The sequence below is a fragment of the Mobula birostris genome, chromosome 1 (assembly GCF_030028105.1).
Source record: "Mobula birostris isolate sMobBir1 chromosome 1, sMobBir1.hap1, whole genome shotgun sequence".
In the NCBI taxonomy this organism is placed as follows: Eukaryota; Metazoa; Chordata; class Chondrichthyes; order Myliobatiformes; family Myliobatidae; genus Mobula; species Mobula birostris.
Window position 1 is genome coordinate 8059703 of NC_092370.1, and position 20574 is coordinate 8080276.

The following is a 20574-nucleotide window of genomic DNA, read 5'->3' on the forward strand; positions in this document are numbered from 1 at the left end:
GATTTCAAAGTTGAATTTCAAAGTAAATTTATTTTCCAAGTACATGAACCATAATCCATCAGACGATCCATTTGCTTGCAGGTTCAGCAGCTCAATGTTCACCCCCAGCCCCGGGCAGGGAATGGGGCCGATTCCAGAGGGGGATGGTCTGGGCTGGGGTGGGGTATGTGATGTGGGGTGTGGTATGGGAGGTGTCTGGGACCTCATGGGGGAACCCTCCCTCCATCTTCCTCCCACCTACACCTCCTCAGTCCCCCTCCCTGCCCACCCATCCCCCAACTCCCCCTCTCCTCCCCCACCCCAACCCCCTCACGCTCCCCTCCTCCATCCGTCCCTATTCCTTCCCCTGCCCCTCACCACCACATTCCCCTGCCCCTCCCTTACCCTCAACCCTCACCTTCCCATTCTCCTCCATCCCCTCCACCCTTCCTCCTTCCCCTCTGCCTCCCTCCCCATCTCCCTCCATTCCCACTCCCAACCTTCCACCTTCCTTGCCCCTCTATCTCCCCTCAACCCTCCACTTCCCCTCTCCCTTTACTTCTTCTCCCTCACACGACCTCCACAGCAACACTCCTGCTCCTGCCCTTTACCTCACCCTCTCCTCAACAATCTTCTTCCCCGTCCCATTCCTACCATCCTCGTACTCAGTCCCACTTGCCATCCCCTCCTGTTTCCTCACCCACCCTCCCCTCAACCTACCCCTTCCCCTCCTGTTTCCTCACCCGCCCTCACCCTCAACCTACCCCTTCCCCTCCTGTTTCCTCACCCACCCTCCCCCTCAACCTACCCCCTCCTCTCCTGTTCCTTCACCCACCCTCTCCTCAACCTACCCCTTCCCCTCCTGTTTCCTCACCCACCGTCCCCCTCAACCTACTACTTCCTCTCACCTCCTTCCCTCTCCTCCTCCTCACTCCCCCTCTTCCACCCACTCTGCCCCCCACCCCCTCCATCCATCACCCCAACTGTATGTGTGTTTGCAGGTGTGAGAGAGAGGGAAGGGTGCAGATAAGGCTGGAGGGGATGGGGAGGAATCAGAGGGGTGGGGAATGCGGTGGAGATGGAGGGAGGAGGGGGAAGCGGGGAGGGTAGGTCTCTCTCTCACACACACAAAACACAAAAACACATACAGTTGAGGGGATGGAGGGTAGGGAATGGAAGGAAGGTGAGGGGTTGGGAAGAGGAAATTGAGGTGAGGGACGAGCAGAGGCAGGAGGGATGGAGAGAGAGGGAGAAGAAGGAGGAGGATGGGAGGGGAAGGGGAGAGTGAGGGAGGGGAGGGGAAGGGTGGGAGATGGGGAGGGGGAGGAATAGGGAGGGAGTGGTGGAGTGGAGGAGAAGGGGAGGAGGAGGGAGGAAAGGGTTAGAGGAGATGGGGGAGGGAGGGGGAGGGAGGTTCGGGGAGGGGAGAGGGAAGGGGAGTGGGGAGGAATGGGCAGGAGGAGGATGAAGGGAGGGCTCCCTGACAAGGTCCTAGGGGGGAAGGTGAGGAGGTAGATGGGGAAGTGTGTGGGAGGGGGAGGGAGGAAATGGGAGGGAGGGGTATGTGTATAGGAGAGGGAAGGGAAGAGGTGGGGCATGGAGCTGGAAGGAAAAGTTGAGGGGAGAGAGGGAGGGGAGACATGTGTGGGGGAGGGATGGAAGGGAGGGTGGGGAATGGGTCGGGGAGGAGGAGGGAGGTGCTCCCTCACTGGAGGAACCAGGCAGTCGCAGTGACGACAGCCAGGACATGGGGCAGAGTGAATCTGAGGGAGAGAATGGAGAGGTGAGGAGGAAGGGTAGGGTGAGGCTGGGGGCCAAAATATGGTGTCACTGGTGGAGCTACTGAGAGGTGCTCTGGGATTGATCAGCCACTCATCGGACAATAACAAAATCAGCTCGGGTAGATCTGAGCTGTTCTTCAGCTGATTGGTTGAGACAGAGCTGAAATTAGTCATCAAGCCAATCAGACTTGACCTTCTGTTGTCTATCAATGACCACTGGATCTGTGAAGATCCCAAACTTGATGGCATATAATGAAGTTGTTGTGCTGTAGTTCAATGATGTGCCCAGTGAAGTCACCCACTGGAGTTCCTCATGGGGACCAATCAGTGAAGACACTGGGTGATGATGTGGAGGTGAGCCAATGGACGATGGCAGTCCACTGCAGCCAGTAGACGATGCTCTTGCTGGGGAAACACCGATAGGTGAGAGCAGAAGAGGAGTCGATCACCACGGAGAAAGGCCAGGAGACAGTATGGACATTGGTGCAACCCATCACAGCCAAGGGCTTGGTCGTCAGTGTTGTCATTGTCCTGGAGCCGATCAGGAGACCAATCTGGAAGGGTCAGTTGATGATCTGAATCTCCCCAGGCCAATCACAGGACTTAATCTGGATGGACCTGTTGATGACAACACTATCTTTGAGCAAATTGCGTCAGCTGGTTTGAATAACCTGGAGGGGGCAGGGTAATGGACGGGGAGGGAGCAGAGGGAATGGGGAAGTGGTGTTGGTGGCATCCTATTCTGAGCCAGTCCCATCTGCCTGCATTTGTCCCGTATCCCTCGAAACCATTCTTATTCATGTACCTGTCTGAGTGTCTGCTGTGTGAATAATTTTCTCCTTTATCCTGATTAAATTTCTTGTTTTTCCTTAAACTTGTGCACTCCCAACCTGCCCAAACTCTGTCCATAACTCAGTCCTTCAAGTGATGACAACAGTCTCGTAAATCTCCTCAGCACTCTTTGCAGCTGGACGGCATCTTTCCTGTAGCAGAGCAAGCAAATCTGAATACAATATTCCAGGTGAGGCCTCACTACTGTCTTCATCAATTAGACCATAAGACCAAAAGACATAGGAACAGAATTAGGCAACTCAGCACCTTGAGTCTGTTCTGTCATTCCATCATGGCTGATTGAGTATCCCTGGCAACCACACTGTACTCTCTTCTCCCTGGAACCCTTCATGCCTTGACTAAGCAAGAACCAATCAACTTCCATTTGAAATATCCTCAATTACTTGGTGTCCACAGCCATCTGTGGCAATGGATTCCACAGATTCACCATCCTGTTACTAAAGAAATTCCTCCTTACCTCCAATCTAAATGGATGTCCTCTGGCCCTAGATCAGAAAGTATACAAAATATCCTTTTCATGTTCATAATATCTAGACCTTTCGATAGTCAATAGGTTTCTATGAGATCCACCATCATCTGGCGAGCACGAGTCCAGAGCCATGAAACGCTCCTCATATGTTAACCCTTTCATTGCTGGATCAATCTCGTCAACCTTCTCTGGAAACTCTCTAATGCCAGCACATCATTTCTCAGAAAAGCGGCCCAAACATGCACACAATACTCCAAGTTTGGTCTGACCAATGCCATATAAAGCCTCAGTATACATCTTTCCTTTTATATTCTAGTCCAGTTGAAATGAATGCCAATATTGCAGTTGCCTTCGCAATAATCAACTCAAACTTCAAGTTAACCTTTACGGAATCCTGCAGAAGTGCTTCCAAGGACATTTACCCTTCTAATTTTTAAAATTTTCAAATACACGACTCCTTAATTCCTTCTACTGAAGTGCATGACCAGTATATTCCATCTACTACTTCTTTGCCTTTTCTCTCAATCTGTCCAAGTACTTCTGCAGGCACCCTGCTTGCTGTCAAATACTTGCCCTTCCATCTACCTTTGTATTATCTGCAAAGCCAGATTCCTTTGTTTTTCCACAATCCTCATTACCCTCCCATTCACTGAACACCAGCTCGCTACATCATAGACTTTCCTTTTCTATCTCCCATTGCAATTTATATCCCACATTCTGGCTGCTGTTTGGGAGCCTGTATAAACTCCCATCAGAGACCTGGCAGTTTCTTAGTTCTACCAACACGCCCCACCCCAAAGTTTCTGCAACTTCTATTCCTATGTCATCTCTCTATAAGGATTTGATTTTATTTTTAACAGCAATGCCTCCCCACTCCCTCTGCCTGTCCTTTCAACACAATCTGTATCCTTGGATGTGAAGCACCCAACGATGATCTTTCAGCAACGAACTCAGTGAAGCCGATAATGCCATCCCTGCTGATCACTAAATAGGCCATTACCCCTGATCATTACCCAGTCCCGCATATTCATGCTTTTCGGTAAATTTAGCCAGAAAGATAATTTTTTGTAAAGTGTATTCGGTCAGGGTTTATGATCAGGTACCTGGGTGCTCTCACCATATTCCCAAACATGCTGTTATCACCCCATTTGGCCTGTTTGAGTTTCTGTGCATGCCCTTTGGGCTGGAAAATGCAGCATCGACTTCCCAGCAACTCATGGACTGTGAGCTAAAACACTGACAGTTTGTCTTTTTGTTTACCTGAACAACACACAGCACTGTGCAAAAGGCACATGTATGTCACAAGGGTGCCTGAAACTTCTGCACAATACTGTAAATTCATTAAAATCATTAAAATAGAAGGTGGCTGGGAAACAGAAAGAAGAGTGCTTAGCTTTGTACCAGCTCAGGAGTATGAAGTGGTATTAAGTTGTGACTGGAAAGAGATAATATACAGTACTGAGCAAGAGTCTGAGCAGCATTGCTACAGATACATGTGTCTAAGACTTTTACACAGGACTGTACCTCTCACCAGCGCATCCAAAACCGAACACTTATCACATCTCCATATACTTTTCTATTGCTTCAGCCATTGTGGGCTGATTATTAACCCCATTAAATACCAGTTCAGGTTGTCTATCCTTGACTTTCTCAGCCAATGTATCTGTGCAGATGGTCTGCCACCCCACCATCAAAAGTCGCTGTTATGATGGACTTTCCACAGCTCCCCGACTCCCCAAAAAATACTGCAAGTGTTTTTTGTTTTGATGAATTTCTATCACCTTTTCATTCCACGATCTGTTGAACTTATGCTTGTTCCCTTAATTTAATGCCCATAATCGCAAGTTTTAATGGTCAGCAGACGTGACCAGAGCATTTGACAACACCAAACAAGCCTTTTGTAAACAACCCTACTGGTATATTTATTCCCCATGCATCAGGGGCAGGGTGGAAGTAAAGGGCTGCAGCTTTTGCTAATCACATAAAATGACTCGGTGTCAGGGTGGAGCCCCGGCTGCCTTTGGCCAGAATTGACCACATGGACTGGGCCCTCTCCAGTGCCAGTACGGTAACTCCGAGCAATGCTGACCTGAGCCTGGAGCCGGAGCAGGGTCCGTTCCTGTTCCCGACGCGGGGTCATGATGACTGGGCGTGAAGGTGTAACTCCGTCAGTTTGTGGGGTGGAATGGGAGTGGTAATTGAGTGAACACAGTGAGGTGGAAGGATTGCAGAGGAAAACATAGAAACATAGAAAGTAGGTGCAGGAGCAGGCCATTCGGCCCTTCTAGCCTGCACCGCCATTCAGTATGTTCTTGGCTGATCATCCAACTCAGAACCCTGCACCAGCCTTCCCTCCATACCCCCTGATCCCCTTAGCCACAAGGGCCATATCTAACTCCCTCTTAAATATAGCCAATGAACTGGCCTTAACTGTTTCCTGTGGCAGAGAATTCCACAGATTCACCACTCTCTGTGTGAAGAAGTTTTTCCTCATCTCGGTCCTAAAAGGCTTCCCCTTTATCCTCAAACTGTGACCCCTCGTTCTGGACTTCCCCAACATCTGGAACAATCTTCCTGCATCTAGCCTGTCCAACCCCTTTAGGATCTTATACGTTTCAATCAGATCCCCCTCAATCTTCTAAATTCCAACGAGTACAAGCCCAGTTCATCCAGTCTTTCTTCATATGAAAGTCCTGCCATCCCAGGAATCAATCTGGTGAACCTTCTTTGTACTCCCTCTATGGCAAGAATGTCTTTCCTCAGATTAGCAGACCAAAACTGCACACAATACTCCAGGTGTGGTCTCACCAAGGCCTTGTACAACTGCAGTAGTACCTCCCTGCTCCTGTACTCAAATCCTCTCGCTATAAATGCCAGCATACCATTCGACTTTTTCACCGCCTGCTGTACCTGCATGCCCACTTTCAATGACTGGTGTATAATGACACCCAGGTCTCGTTGCACCTCCCCTTTTCCTAATCGGCCACCATTCAGATAATAATCTGTTTTCCTGTTTTTGCTACCAAAGTGGATAACTTCACATTTATCCACATTAAATTTCATCTGCCATGAATTTGCCCACTCACCTCACCTATCCAAGTCACCCTGCATCCTCTTAGCATCCTCCTCACAGCTAACACTGCCACTCAGCTTCATGTCATTCGCAAACTTGGAGATGCTGCATTTAATTCCCTCATCCAAGTCATTAATATATATTGTAAACAACTGGGGTCCCAGCACTGAGCCTTGCAGTACCCCACTAGTCACTGCCTGCCATTCTGAAAAGGCCCCTTTTATTCCCACTCTTTGCTTCCTGTCTGCCAACCAATTCTCCATCCACATCAATACCTTACCCCCAATACCATGTGCTTTAAGTTTGCACACTAATCTCCTGTGTGGGACTTTGTCAAAAGCCTTTTGAAAATCCAAATATACCACATCCACTGGTTCTCCCCTATCCACTCTACTAGTTACATCCTCAAAAAATTCTATGAGATTCGTCAGACATGATTTTCCTTTCACAAATCCATGCTGACTTTGTCCGATCATTTCACCGCTTTCCAAATGTGCTGTTATCACATCTTTGATAACTGACTCCAGCAGTTTCCCCACCACCGACGTTAGGCTAACTGGTCCATAATTCCCTGGTTTCTCTCTCCCTCCTTTTTTAAAAAGTGGGGTTACATTAACCACCCTCCAATCCTCAGGAACTAGTCCAGAATCTGAAGAGTTTTGAAAAATTATCACTAATGCATCCACTATTTCTTGGGCTACTTCCTTAAGCACTCTGGGATGCAGACCATCTGGCCCTGGGGATTTATCTGCCTTTAATCCCTTCAATTTACCTAACACCACTTCCCTACTAACATGTATTTCCCTCAGTTCCTCCATCTCACTGGACCCTCTGTCCCCTACTATTTCCGGAAGATTATTTATGTCCTCCTTAGTGAAGACAGAACCAAAGTAATTATTCAATTGGTCTGCCATGTCCTTGCTCCCCATAATCAATTCACCTGTTTCTGTCTGTAGAGGACCTACATTTGTCTTTACCAGTCTTTTCCTTTTTACATATCTATAAAAGCTTTTACAGTCAGTTTTTATGTTCCCTGCCAGCTTTCTCTCATAATCTTTTTTCCCCTTCCTAATTAAGCTCTTTGTCCTCCTCTGCTGAACTCTGAATTTCTCCCAGTCCTCAGGTGAGCCACTTTTTCTGGCTAATTTGTATGCTTCTTCTTTGGAATTGATACTATCCTTAATTTCCCTTGTCAGCCATGGGTGCACTACCTTCCTTGATTTATTCTTTTGCCAAACTGGGATGAACAATTCAATTGTTGTAGTTCATCCATGCGATCTTTAAATGCTTGCCATTGCATATCCACCATCAACCCTTTAAGTGTCATTTGCCAGTCTATCTTAGCTAATTCACGTCTCATACCTTCAAAGTTACCCTTCTTTAAGTTCCGAACCTTTGTTTCTGAATTAACTACGTCACTCTCCATCTTAATGAAGAATTCCACCATATTATGGTCACTCTTACACAAGGGGCCTCTCACGACAAGATTGCTAATTAACCCTTCCTCATTGCTCAAAACCCAGTCCAGAATAGCCTGCTCTCTAGTTGGTTCCTCGACATGTTGGTTCAAAAAACCATCCCACATATATTCCAAGAAATCCTCTTCCTCAGCACCCTTACCAATTTGGTTCACCCAATCTACATGTAGATTGAAGTCACCCATTATAACTGCTGTTCCTTTATTGCACACATTTCTAATTTCCTGTTTAATACCATCCCCAACCTCACTACTACTGTTAGGTGGCCTGTACAGAACTCCCACCAGGTACTAACCTGAGGAGCACTGAATGCAGTTGGTACTTGCTGTGTTGGGCTTGAATTGTGTAGTGGTCACTCTCAGCTTCATCTCTGGTTCATACGGTTCAAATCTGTGTTGTCTTGTGCACAATCATGTGTCATGGTTTCTGGCACTCTTGTCCCTCAAGGAGAAGAAAGAAAGAGTAAATTCAAGCAACACACAGAAAACGCTGGAGAAACTCAGCAGGCCAGGCAGCGTCTGAGACAAAGAGCAGAGCCGACGTTTCAGGCTGAGACCCTTCATCATGAAAGGAAACAAAAGAGAGGAAAAATATTCACTGGCTTACAACTAGACAACGACAGGAACATTTACATTTTGAGTCACAGCATGAGAAATCTTTTCTTTCATTATTAATCTTTTCATTGATTTAGAGGAAACTTATATGCAGACAAGGGGAGAATTATCTCAAATATGTACATCAGCAACATTATAAACAAAACATTAAATAGATATGATCATAATCATACATAGTAATAAGCAAATATGCAATATATAATATAAAAGGACAACGAATTGTCCTCCTTTCAATTCATAAAGAGAGGAAAAAAAGCTTTAAATTTAAAATGAAGGGGAAAAAACCCACTGCACAGTCCATTTGGAGGTTACAACCAAATAAATAGGAAAGGATTTGTGATCAAATCTAAAACTTCAAAAAAAAAATAATTGGAACAGTAAAAAATCAAATCAAATGAAAATATAGAATAAAAGGTCGCCATATTTGCTCAAATTTAAAAGTTGTATCAAATGTCTGATTTCTTGTTTTCTCTAAACTTAAACAGGACATAATGGAGGAGAGCCAAAAACAGACGGTAGGTGGATGAGAATCCTTCCATTTCAGTAAAATGGCTCTCCTAGCCAATGAGGTGGAAAAGGCTATTACACTTTGAGCAGAAACGGGAATATACCCAGAAAAACTACTGATTTCAGAAAATATGGATAACATAGAAGGAATATATTTCCTTTGATCTGAACTATAAACAAACAGATTATCTGCATATAACAAAACCTTGTGTATTTTGTCCCCTCTCTTAATACTGTACCCTGAACAGTATTAGAATCTCTAAGAGCAATGGAAAGGTGTTCTCAGGACAAGGTAAATAACGAATGTCTAATTTACACAGCATGACAACTCATCCACACATTTTTCACCATCCTGTCCAAATGTGTCACCATTTTTAGAGGACACTGTACTTCTACCCCTCGGTGTGTCTGTTCTACAACCCCCTTTGGGCCCTGTCATTTACTCTCTATGTTCTACTCTGGTTTAACTTCCGAAATTCACACTTGTCCAGTTATGTGCAACCTGCCCTTTCTTGTCCCACTTTGCCAGATGGTCTCCATCCCATTGCAAACTCAGACGACCCTCACGTTCACCACACACTCATTTTGGCATCATCCACAACCTCACTCATTGTCCGACATGAAATTAATGAACATAAAGAGAAACACCTGAATGACCTGTCGCTGGATATTTGAACCATCTGTGTAGATATGGGAGAATCCATGGTATCTGCCAGTCTACATCTGTCTCGAGTCTCCAGCTGAGCAGAATTTAAATCCTATGGGAATGATGCATCTCATTTTGATGTGTCTGCTGATGTCAGAATGTCACTGTCCCTGCCCCTTGCCCTGGTTAAGGGAGATTCAGTGCTAAAATTGTGTTTGGAAGGTTTGAGACATTCGCCAACCTTGTCCATTCAGTGGCACAGATTGTAAGTAGTGTAGCATTTGTGAGTGTCACACTCCTGGGGACTCTGGGCAATGCTGTCAATCATGGGTTAAAATGCGATATCAATCTGACTCCACTATTAAGAGACGTTTGCATCCAGACCTTAAATATTTGAAGTGTAAAAATATATTACCTTCCATCACTCCTAGTTATTTACAAAACATCTTCATTCTACAAGAACTCAGACAAAATGCTGGAGGCATTCAGCAGGTCAGGCAGTATCTGTGGAGAGGAACAAACTGTTGATGTTTCATGCCAAGACCCTTCATTCTACACTCTCCTGTTCTTGACCCCACTGCTAATGTGAAGAGCTTCCCTGACAGCAGGTTGTCAGTGGAATAAGTGAAAGAGAATGTGAACGACAATAGTTTGGAGGGAAATAGGTGTGGGAATGTGATTACCTCAGAGCCTGCATGGACTGAGACCAGAACACCATGGGACACAGGAGCAGAATCAGACCAATCAGCCCATTAAGTCTCCTAGAACGAGCTTCAAGTGGGGGAAGCTATGAGCCAGTACTCATCGGTGATCAGAGTTGGAGAGGGTCAGAAAATTTCAATTCCTGGACATTTCAGACGATCTGTCCTGGGTCTCACAATTAAGTGCCATTACAAAGGAAGCATGGCAATAGTTCTACTTTCTCAACGTTTGCTAAGATTTGCCATGTCATCTGAAACTTTGACAGGCTTATTGATATGTGATACAGATTATATTGACTGGCTGCAGCACGGCCTGGTGTGGAAACACAATGAAAAGAAACGTCAACAAAATCAATGGGTACAGCCCAGTCCATCATAGTTAAACCCTCCCCAGCACTGAGCACATCTACATGGAGTACTGTTGTAAGAAATAAGCATCCATCATCAAGAACCCCCACCATCCAGGCCATGCTCTCAGATTCCCCTAAAATATTTCATGTTTTGCCTTAAATCTATCACCTCTTGTTCTATTCTCACACAACCTGAGCGGAAAAAGCTTCTTCTGCATTATTAGGGGACTTAATATTGTCAGGGGACTTGACAGAAGCTTATAAGATCAGGAGCAATATGGATAAGGTGGTCAGTCATAGTCTTGTCTGTGTGTTGATCTACGCCCTGACAGGAACAGAACGGTCAATTTGCAGAGCTTGTCACTGAGGGGATTGGCCTATGCATATAATTTTATTTTGCGTAATGGTCTGTTTGTTTGCAGTCCTGAATGAGGTGGTATGTTTTGTAATTTCGCCCCAGAGGATGTTTCATTTGACAGTAATTAAGCTAAGCTTGAACTTCAATTCTTTTTCCCAGGCTGGGGAGTCCAAAGCTAGATGGCACAGATACAAGATAAGAGGGCAGAGTCTAAAAGAGAGCTGCATGGTAATTTCTTACACAGAGGATACTGAGTACTTGGAATGAGCTGCCAGGGAATGTTGTTGAGATGATACAATTGCAATATTTAAGAAGCATTTGGATAGATACAGGAAGGGAGGTTCTTGGTGGGCTATTGTTCAACATGAGTAACTGGGACTAGCAGAGACAATACTGTGGTCCACATGGACGAGTTGATCTAAAGAGTCTGTTTCAATGCTGTATTGCTTTGTGACTCTTTTCAACCTTCCCCTATAACTCAGGTACTCAAGTCCCGGCAACATCCATGTCAATTTTCTTTCCCGTAGCTAGATGACCAGAACTACTCACAATACTCCAGGTTCAGCCTCACCAACATCCCAGTTCCTGTGATGCAACTTTTGATATCCTTCCTCGCTGTTCACTCTGTTCCCAATCTTGGTGTCATCCACGAATTTGCTGATCAATTATCACCCAGATTGTTGTTATAGATGTCAAACAACAACAGACACAGCACTGATCCCTGTGGCACCAGTCACAAGCATCTAGACACAAATTTCTTGTTTAATCTTCAAAAAGCTTTAAGATTGGTTAGACATGAACTACCATGCACGAAGCCACTTTGATTTCCATAAATAAGCCCTGTTTTTCCAAATGCAGCAGATTCTGGTTTATTTAGGCACATTGGGACCGGTGCACATTGGTCCAATTAAGAGGTTGCCTAATTAAACAAATTTTCATGGAGATAGTTTAAAAAAGACAAACTCCCGTTTAACTGAGTAACAAACTGTATACTTAACTGAAGTACAGAACAAATTAGAACACTACCACTACGACTACAGTATTATAAAACTGTGTTTCATTCCCTGATCGTTATTGACAGCGGAATTCATTTCGAGTACGCTGCTGTGTTCTTTTGATTGACTGTAAATTAACAAAATCACCGCGGACACCAGGTGCAGATATGGACTGCCTTCATTGCCTTCTTGCGTGAAAAAATATTGTAATCCAACAATAAATTTCTCAGCATCCAGTGTCATCACGGGCTCGTGTTCAGATGTGTCACCTTCATCACGAGCTACAGTGTCTGATGGCCACACAAGTGTCCATGACTGACGCTGGTTAGACCGACGCTCTGCAGTAGTCTTCTGTCCCAATTCACAGGCAGTGTCCTCAATAAACAAAGCAACCCTGATTATTTTCTTGATTTGCTTTTGTTCTTTCAGAGTTCTCCTTAATTATTGGCTGTCCCAATTAACCAGAATACACTGTATTTATTCATCCTGCATTTAGAATGCCTTCCAATAATTTATCCATAAATAAATTAGCTTATCATTTCCTGGCTATTTCTTAGAATGTTTCTTGAACAACGTAACAACTTTAGATATCCTCCACTCTCCTGGCTCCTCAGCCATGACTAAAGGTGGTTTAACTCTTCCTTCCAAGGCCCCAGCAGTTTCAACATTAGCCTTCCACAAGGTCCAAGGGAACACCTTGTCAAGCCCTACTGATTTATCCACCCTAGTTTGCCTCTAGACAGCCAGCCCTCCTCTTTTGTGACCAGATACAGTCTATGACTTCGCGAATTTTTGCCTCAGTTCGACTATTGTGTCTGTCTCCCAAGTAAATACCGATGGAAAAAATCTCTCTCTCTCTCACTCTCAGTTCCATGGATAGATGACCAGCTGATCAGCCAGTGGACCAACTTTGTCTCTTGTTATTCTTTTGCTCTTAAGATGGCTATAGAAACCCTTGGGACTTTCTTTCATCTTGCATTGCACTGCGACCTCAAGTCCTCTTTTATTCCTCCTAATTCCTCTGCTGAGAAGTCTTTTGCATTTCTGAAAGCACTTTTCTTTGTGGGAGATGTTTTCGCCGAAGTCTCAAGAATCGGTGAACTGCCAAAGAAGAGGCTGGAGAGCAAAGTGTTGGCCCGTGGAGGTCGGGTGTCGTGGCTTTGCAGGCTATTCGCTCTGCAAAGTATACACTACCCTTGGAATCACGGGAGAGAGAGGAAGGAGAGCCATTTTTACCACCACAGAACAGCAGAGGAAGCGTCAAGATGGCTCTGGATAAAGAGGGTAGATCTGTGGGTTGCTGCTGGGACACAGGCCGGGGTCTGATCAACCCAGGTCGGGTCGCCTGGGCGAGGGTGTATGATGTTGAAAGACCCGAAACACCTGACGACCCCGTATAACATCACTGATGATATGTCCTAGCTTAGCATCACGCAGATGTTTCTGTAAGAACTAAGAAGATTGGATGTTGTATCGTTACATCATTCTAATTATTTATTGCTATTTATTTATATCTGAATTTGAACAGTTTGTTTACAGTTCCTGGTGTTTACAGTTTACAGTTAGTGTTCTATAGATTTGCTAATTATGCCCGCAGATAAATAATGTCAGGGTTGTATGTGGTGACATGTATGTAATCTGAAAATAAATTTTTCTTTGAACTTTTTTGAACATTGTTTCATTCGGTATATCTACTTCTGTTTTGAATGTTAAGTAATTTGATTTGATGTGATTTTGGTGGAAACGTACAGTATTCACAACTGTTGACATTGGGTTGGGGTTCACTTAAAGAGGTTGGTCTGAGGTGGTGAGTGAATTACATCAAGGAGTGTTATTGCACTTTGTGTTCAATAAATAAGTTGCTATTTTTTCTCGTAAAAATAAAATGCCTCTGCCATATAATCTGTGAAATCCTACATTAGATCAAACTGCCGTTACATTGGTACTGCAAGGCAAAGTCCAACTTACATTGCGAGCAATCTCCAGTGTGAAGAGTCGCCTTGAAAACCTGCCTGGATACGATCAATACCGATCGTTGAAAATTCACCATTTACAGAGTTTTGGACTGTTGGAGTCTGAGTGCACCAACAGTTGTTCTCCTCGCCCGGCCACGGTGACGCTAAGCCATCAGAGCGAATGGATCACATGTTATCCCTCCTGAGCAATCACCATCCTTGTTTTAAATTCAAACAACTCTTCATGCAGAAAAAGCCGAAACAAGTTTGCTGATCCCAAGCAAATACACCTGTGAAGGATGAAAGGGAGCTTGCTAATATGGCTGATAGTCTACACTCAGCTTTCTCTACCTCAATAAGCCCGGTCAGCAAGCCCCCAACTTAAGGACACCCGTGGCTGTGTAACAGACAATGCCAGCCCTGTGTTTTTACCTCGTTGTTTTGGTATGGACACTGGAAAGTGCCAACCACCTGGCAGCTTTGACAGTGCCAGCACATCTGGACCTCAGCGGTCTGTGAACACAGTGGGTTCCAGCTGGTAGGGATATTCACTGTACATTACAGACACAATTTCGGGGCGATGTTTCCTGTGTGACACAGGAGCTCAAGTCAATGTGCTGCCAGTATCACTTATTGATCAGATGGCAAAGAGCGACGAAATGCGTTGGAGTTTGCCAACGGCAGCAGAATCCAAACCTATGGGACATCAGGGTCAATGTTGAGACCGCTGTTTTTTATGATGTGTGTCAGTGATTTGGACTGTGGGATTAATGAATTTGTGGCTAAATTTCCTGATGATACAAAGAAGGCGGAGGAGTGGGTAGTGCTGAGGAAACAGAGAGCCTGCAGAGAGACGTCGATAGTTTAGGGGAATGGGCACAGAAGTAGAAAATGGAATACAATATTGGAAAGTGTACGCTCACGCACTTTGGTGGAAGAAATCAACGGGCTAACAATTATTTAGATGGGGAGAGAATTCAAAATGCAGAGATAGAAAGGGACTTGGGACATCTTGTGCAAGGCACCCTAAAGGTTAACCTCTAGGATGAGGCAGTGGTGAAGAAGGTGAATGCAATGTTGGCATTCATTTCTAGAGGTATAGAATATAAAAGCAGGGATGTGATGTTGAGGCTCGATAAGGCACTCGTGAGACCACACTTGGAGTACTGTGTGCAGTTTTGGGCTCCTTATTTTAGAAAGGATATACTGACATTGGAGAGAGTTCAGAGAAGATTCACGAGAATGATTCCAGGAATGAAAGGGTTACCGTATGAGGAACGTCTGGCAGCTCTTGGGCTGTATTCCCTGGAGTTCAGGAGCATGACGGGGGAACTCATAGAAACACTTCGAATGTTAAAAGGCCTGAAAGACCTGTACAGATTAGATATGGCTGTGATAATCCCATTTGGCCTTTCTGAGTTTCTACGCATGCCATTTGGGCTGATAAATGCAGTACAGTCTTCCAGTAGCTGATGGACTCTGCATTAAAAACTTAGATTTTCCTTTTGTTCACCTGAATGACATACTTGTCACCAATGCATCCAAATCCAAACATGAACCTCATCTCCGCACACTTTACGAGCACTTAAGGCAACACGAATTGATTACTAACCATGCAAAATAGCAGGCTGGGTTATCAGCCATTGACCTTCCCGGCCATCAGATCTCCGCAGAAGGTGCAAACCCCTCCCATCAAAAGCAGCTGCTATCTTCATTTTGGTTTGTTCTGTTTTAAGTCTATCATACAGCTGGACCTTACAGAGTGAGGGGTTTTTATTCTTATGAATTCAATGTTCTGCATTGACAAATTAGGTGAGTTGGTGAGATCACAAATGGCACCTGAGGAAAGTGAGTGTGGTCATTACAAAGGAAGGGATGAATACTTTCTCAGACTCACAATTTTGTTTTTAATTTTTAGTAAATTATTGAGAAACTTTGGAATTTTTCTTTTGATCTGATATGATGCACAATGTTTTGTAGATTAGCGCAATACATTCTACTTCAAAATATTTAGAAAATGACAGAGTAAAACACGAAAATACTGTATTTGTGCAGACTGAATACTATTTCAATACACTGTACTTCTTAAGATTAATTTTCTTGCAGGCACTTACAGAAATGCAACATCAATTATGAAAAACTTCCCAGAAAGACTGACAAACAACCAAAGTGCAAAAGACAAACTGTGCAGGAAATAATAAGACCATAAGACAAAGGAGCAGAAGTAGGCCATTCGGCCCATGCTGAGAACATGAATTGTAAAATGTTCTGGAAAGTGAGACATTCCTGGGATCATTCTTGTGACCCTCCTCTGGACCTTTTCCAGTATCAACAGATCATTTATTTTCTTAGATAAGGGCCCAAAACAGCTGACAATACACAAGTGTCTCCAACTACTGTGAAATATCATCTTCAGTTATGGATTACAGCATTTTACCAACAACTGATGTCAGATTTACTGGCTTATAATTTCTTGGCTTTTGCCTCCCCCCTTTCATCAAAGTGGAGTGACCTTTGCATTTTCCCGTCCCCCAAAGTTATTCCAGAATCTCATGATTCTTGAAGGATCATGACTGATGCCTGCACAAGCTCCTCATCTACATCTATCAGATCCGAGGATTGTAGTCCATCTGTTCCAGGTGACTTATCTACCATCAGACTTCAGCTTTCCAAGCACTTTCTCCTCAGTAATAGATCATTACTAATGCTTCCTTATAAATCTTTGTTCCCCTGTTGGGACCCTGCGCTCCCTCCTTCCTGCTGCCAACACCCTGCAGATTCACATCTCCTTCCCTGGATGGTGAGGACCCTCACTCACACCCACTCTCTCAGCTGAACTTCAACCGGCTACACAACATCAACAACGGTGACAGCACCTCCTTGTCTCAATCAATGCTATGGACACCTTCATCCCCTCATTGTTCTGCTGCACCATCTCCAACCCTGTCAGTAAGCAGAGCACAGTGGCAACCTGAAGCGGAGCAGTAGTGCAGTTCTGCCCTGTTCATGTCTGGGATGGGGACAGAGGGAAGGGAGGGAAAAAGGGTCTCCCTGGGTCAATCCCATGCTACCTGGGAATGGTTTGGGTGGGGTGTCAGTAATGTCTACCTAAGCCTTTCCCACTCTCACAGGCGATGGTTAGTTTGTGTGTGGGAAATGTCTGCCTGGGTCTGTCCCACTATCATGGATATGGGTCAGCGTTGGGAATGACTGAATGGGTTTGTTTCGCTCTAAAAGGGGATGTGTCAGGGTGGGAAATGTCTGCCTGGGTCTGTCCCACTATCATGGATATGGGTCAGGGTTGGGAATGACTGAATGGGTTTGTCTCACTCTAAAAGGGGATGTGTCAGGGTGGGAAATGTCTGCCCGGGTTTGTCCTTCTCTCACTGGGGATGGGTCAGAGTGGGGGTGGGTAATGTCTGTCAGGGTCTGTCCCAGTCTCAGAACACAGGAGCATGCTGACAGTCAGGAAGGGGGCAGGGGTTAAACAGCCAGTACAGACTAAACCTTTGGTCACTCCCCCTTTGGTCACTCCAGTTTAGATGAACTGCTCTGTTCATCTAAACTGGACTCTTTCCAACCCATCACGCTACCATCCCTTACAAAGATTGTTTCCACCATGAAACCTACAACCTGCCCCCCTGACATTGTCCCCACTGCCCTCCTGAGGGATGTCTTTGACATAGCCGGTCCCAGCTTCCTCTCGTAAACACAAACTAATCTGCAGATGCTGGGATCAAAGCAACACTCACAACACGCTGGAGGAACTCCGCAGGTCGGGCAGCATCCGTGGAAACGATGAGTCGACTTTTCGGGCCCGAACCCTTCGTCAGGACTGCAGAGGGAAGGGGCCGAGGCCCTATAAAGGAGATGGGGGAGGGTGGGAAGGAGAAGGCTGGTAGGTTCCAGGTGAAAAACCAGTAAGGGGAAAGACAAAGGGGTGGGGTTGGGGGAGGGGAAGCAGGGAGAGGATAGGCAGGAAAGGTGAAGAAGGAATAGGGAAAAACACAATGGGTGGTAGAAGGAGACGGAACCATGAGGGAGGTGATAGGCAGCTGGGGGAGGGTGCAGAGTGAAATAGGGATAGAAGAAGGGAGGGGGAGGGAATTATCGGAAGTTGGAGAATTCTATCTTCATACCAATGGGCTGGAGACTACCAAAACGGTATATGAGGTGCTGTTCCTCCAACCTGAGTTTAGCCTCATCACGGCGGTAGAGGAGGCCATGTATGGACATATCTGAATTGGAATGGGAAGCAGAGTTGAAGTGGATGGCTACTGGGAGATCCTGTCTGTTTTGGCGGACGGAGCGGAGGTGCTCGACGAAGCGGTCCCCCAATCTGCGTCGGGTTTCACCAATGTAGAGGAGGCCGCACCGGGAGCACCGAATGCAATAGATGACCCCAACAGACTCACAAGTGAAGTGTTGCCTCACCTGGAAGGACTGTTTGGGGCCATGAATGCTGGCGAGAGAGGATGTGTAGGGACAGGTGTAGCACTTACACTTACAGGGATAAGTGCCGGGTGGGAGATCCGTCGGGAGGGACCGATCCCTGGGGAAAGCGGGGAGGGGTGGAGAGGGAAAGATTTGATTGGTGGTGGGGTCCTGTTGAAGGTGGCGGAAGTTGCAGAGGATAATGTGCTAGATCCGGAGGCTGGTGAGGTGGTAGGTGAGGACAAGGGGAACTCTGTCTCTGTTGTGGTGGTGGGATGATGGGGTGAGGGCTGAAGTGCGGGAAATGGAGGAGATACGGGTGAGGGCATCATTGATGACAGCAGAAGGGAAACCACGATCCTAAAGAAAGAGGACATTTGAGATGTCCTGGAACGGAAAGCCTCATTCTGGGAGCAGATGTGGCGGAGACGGAGGAGCTGGGAATATGGAATGGCATTTTGGCATGTGGCAGGGTGGGAAGAGGTATAGTCGAGATAGTTATGAGAGTCAGTGGGCTTGTAGAAGATGTCAGTGGTCCATCTGCCTCCAGAGATGGAGACCGAGAGATCGAGAAAGGGGAGAGAAGTGTCTGAGATAGACCAAGTGAATTTGAGGGCTGGGTGGAAGTTTGAAGTAAAGTCGATGAAATTGACAAGCTCAGCATGGGTGCAGGAAGCAGCACCAATGTAGTCGTCAATGTACCGAAGGAAAAGTTGGGGAGCAGTACCAGAATAGGTTTGGAGCACAGACTGTTCCACATAACCAACGAAGAGGCAGGCATAGCTGGGGCCCATGCAAGTTCCCATAGCTACACCCTTAGTCTGAAGAAAGTGGGAAGAGCCAAAAGAGAAGTTATTAAGTGTGAGAACCAGTTCCGCCATCCGGAGGTGGGTAGTGGTGGTGGGGATCTGGTGAGGTCTATTATCCAGAAAGTAGCGGAGGGCTTTGAGGCCTTCTTGATGGGGATGGAGGTGTATAAGGATTGGACATCCATAGTGAAAATGAAGCGGTTGGGACCGGGGAATTGGAAGTTATTGAAGAGGTGCAGGGCATGGGATGTATCCCGGATGTAGGTGGGGAGGGACTGAACTATGGGTGACAAAATGGAGTCCAGGTAGTCAGACACAAGTTTGGTGGGACAGGAGCAGGCAGAAACTATGGGTCTACCGGTACAGTCAGGCTTGTGTATCTTGGGGAGGAGGTAAAACCGAGCGGTGCGGGGTGCGGGAATAATGAGTTTAGCGGCTGAGGATGGAAGGTCTCCGGAGTTGATAAGGGCGGTGATGGTGCGGGAGACAGTGGTTTGATATTTTTTGGTGGGGTCCTGTTCCAGGGGTAAGTAAGAGGAGTTGTCAGAGAGCTGCCTTTTGGCCTCAGTGAGGAAGTGGTCCGTCCGCCAGTCTACTACGGCACCACCTTTGTCAGCGGGTTTGATGGCGAGGTTGGGATTAGTGCGGAGAGAGTGGAGGGCAGTGTGTTCTCTGGCAGTGAGGTTGGAACAGGAGATAGTAGTGGTGAAGTTGAGACAGTTGATGTCTTGGCGACAGTTAAAGATGAAGAGATCGAGTGCAGGTAGAAGGCCTGGGCGGGGTGTCCAGGAGGAGGAGGAGGGTCGAAGACAGGAGAAGGGGTCATCAGTAGGGGGACAGGATTTCTGCCAAAGAAGTAGGCTCGAAGACGTAGGTGATGAAGAAGAGTTCAGCGTCATGGCGGGCATGGAACTGACTGAGGTGTGGATGGAGGGGGACAAATGTGAGGCCCTTGCTAAGGACAGAATGTTCTGCCTCAGAGAGGGGAAGGTCAGAGGGGATGGTGAAGACACGGCAAGGGTTGTGGCTGGGGTCGGAGGAGGGTGAAGAGTGGGAGTTCTCAGGAGGGAGAGGGGGGTTAGGGGAGGATGAGGGATCAGAGGAATGGAGGGGCGATGTGGGGTAGAGGGAAGGTTGGGAGTCTCGGGGAGGAAAGGGGGTGGTTGTAGAATAGGCCGGGCGGTAGGATCCAGCGGCAGTACGAGGGGTCCCGGTCTGGAGAGGGTCGGGACCATGGTCCGAGCTGGATCTGGAGCTGGGGCTGGCGGAGCCTGTAACCTGCAGGGCCCCAGGACTGAGGTCGGAGTCGGAGGCGAGGGAGTCCATGGTCCGCCGGGGCCTGGTGCCCATGTCCGGGAGGCGGTGGTTCCAGTCAGGGTCACTCTGACTGGAATTAGTCAATTAATCAATTGCTGCCCTACCAACACCAAAACAACATCTTGGGAAGATTTCAGTCAGGTTTTAAGGCTTATCATAGCACAGAGTCTGCCCTGCTGAAAGTGTACAATGATCTCCTCCTCTCTACTGTCTCAGGTGACTCTGCCATACTAATTCTTCTTGACTTCTGTGCAGC